Genomic DNA, 2,453 nt, shown 5'->3' on the forward strand with positions numbered 1-2,453 from the left:
GTTGTAGTAATATGATCTAGCTGAATGAGAAAAGGATTAGAAAACACAACTTGTAGGGATAGACTAAAGGAGCTCAATCTATTTAGCTTAAGACAAAGAAGGTTAAGGGGTGACTTGATCCCAATCTATAAATATCTAAATATCTAAGTAGGGAACAAATATTTAATACTGGGCTCCTCAATGTAGTAGAGAAAGGTATAACAAGATACAATGGCTGGAAGTTGAAGCTAGACCAATTCAGCCTGGCGATAAGGTGTATATTTTTAACCATGAGAGTAACTAACCATTGGAATAACTTACAAGGGTCGTGGTGGATTCTCTAAATTCTTAAATTGATGTTGGATGTTTTGCTAAGAGATCTGCTTGAAGAGTTATTCTGGGGATGTTCAATGGCCCATGTTATACAGGACTACATGATTATAACTCCCTGGTCTTGGTAGTGTCAAATGAGAAGAATGCTCATATCAAGACTTCAAGTCAAGCTTTTGGTTCCAAGCTATAGACAGAGGGACTATGAAGCAGAAATGAATAGCGAGTGCCTTTAGTGCTCCTGCTGATGTGCACAGACAAAGTGTGAAGGAATAGTTGCAAATGTTTTTGCTCCATGGGCATCTGCTGAACTAATCGAACTAACCTGAAAAACGTTGAATGTGTGTCACTGTCGGTGCATTGAATCACAGATATGTGAAATTGCTTCCTCTCTTGGATTGCAATTTCAAGGTTTATGAAGGCAGTTTGTGTCTGCAAACTAAACCTGTGTATTGTGTCAAACTTAAAGAAGAAACATCAGAACTTATAATGAGATAATAAATGTTCTGAATATGTATGGAAGCAGATAATACAAAGACAAACTTTGGTGTTCGATACAGACATAGAAGAGAACATTTGCACATTAAAGTAAGGACAAGCTTAAAAAGGGAAGTGATAGGCCTTGGATGTCCTGCTCACATCGTGCACATCTTGCTGGCCGACAGGGATTTTAGGGTGCAGCAGCACAAGGAGCGAGAAGGGCGAACTTTGGCAGCCAACTCCCCCACATGCGGGAAAACGGCTTTAGCTGCTGGCCCCGTGGACTAAGTCACCAGGCCTCCAGCTTGCCCCATTCGACCCAATGGGTTGATCTTCTGGCTAGAATTATTTGTGGTGGGGTTTCCCCCCAACAGTACCCCACAGGGGTTCAGGGTCCTCTCCAGCACAGGCCACACAGGAAGGCTTAATCCTTGAGCTGCAGCACATGCTGGGCAGGCTTAAGGCTGGGCTCCGCGAGACAGGAGAGAAGAGAAAGACTCGGCCCCCAGAGGGGCAGGCTGGGGCTTCCTGGATTCGATTCGCTCACAGCCAGCCCCCTGCCCCCACTCCCAAGTCACCAATGGCACCCCCAGCTCAGCCCACCACAGCAGACCATCTCGGCCAGAAAGGAGCCCACTCGGACTAACCGTTGCTTCTTTTCCTTCCACCCAGAACCCTGCTTCTGGCCAATACATTGCTGTAGATTGTTGTCCATTTCCTGCCTTGATAATTCAGACAGTCCCTTTCCTGTCATATCCCCAGCACATCAGTGATTGCGATAGCAGGGGGCAGGTTTTCTCTGTGGCACTCAGCTTTGCCAGGGGGTTGATGGTTCCTTTCTTTCCTCACCATGGAGTAAACTCAGCTTTTTATTCCATCCTTGATGTTTTATGGAATAATAATAGCAGCAGGAAGAAAGAGGTGGGTAGGGTGGGTCTCAGGGGAGGGGGCAGAGAGGTGTGGGTGGCGGGCAGACCTTGGGGTAGAGGGTGGAGAGGCACGAGCAGCAGGTGAGGAGGCCTCGGGGGAGAAGAGGAGCAAGTGAAAGGCGGACCAGCAGGCCTCAGCCAAAGAGGAAGAGCAGGGGAGGTAAGTGGCCAAACGGGAGTGACGGTGGAGTACAGGTGGGGCCTCAGAGTGAGGCGAAAAAGCGGGGTCAGGAGTGGGGGGCAGTGCCACAGTCTGGGTACCGATGGCCCCCCCACTTCTAGGGAGCGTCCAGTGCTCATGCCCAGCCTCCCCAAATGCAAGAGTCACGGGCCACCTATTCCCTGGGTCTTCACTAACCAAGCGTCTCCCCAAGCTATGTTGATGGGAGAAGCCCTCCTGTTGACACAGCGCTATCTACACTCGGGTTGATATAACTGCATTGCTCAGGGGGGTACATTTTTTACACCCCTAAGTATTGTAGTTACACGACTTAATTTTGTAGCATAGACCTGTGCAAAGAAACACACACACACCTTGGGAGGAAAACTTCACCTGCTCCTCTGCTTTACAGAATCCAAACACAAGCAACACTTGTCAGGCCCCTGTGGGGGGTTGGCAGGGAGTCAGGTATGGACAGACACAAAATTTTTACACTAGGAAGGCACCATGGCTTAGCTGGCTAAAGCGCCTGTCTTGTAAACAGGAAATTCTGGGTTCAACTCCCAGTGGTGCCT

At 48.4% G+C, this 2,453-nt stretch overlaps 1 non-coding gene across 1 annotated transcript; it reads left to right on the forward strand.

Annotated features, from left to right (window-relative positions):
* The first annotated feature begins 2,379 nt into the window (after positions 1–2,379).
* TRNAT-UGU (transfer RNA threonine (anticodon UGU)) lies at positions 2,380–2,453 on the forward strand. The gene has a single exon. It is a non-coding gene; the product is annotated as a tRNA-Thr (tRNA).

The sequence above is a fragment of the Chrysemys picta genome, chromosome 16, assembly GCF_011386835.1.
Source record: "Chrysemys picta bellii isolate R12L10 chromosome 16, ASM1138683v2, whole genome shotgun sequence".
In the NCBI taxonomy this organism is placed as follows: Eukaryota; Metazoa; Chordata; order Testudines; family Emydidae; genus Chrysemys; species Chrysemys picta.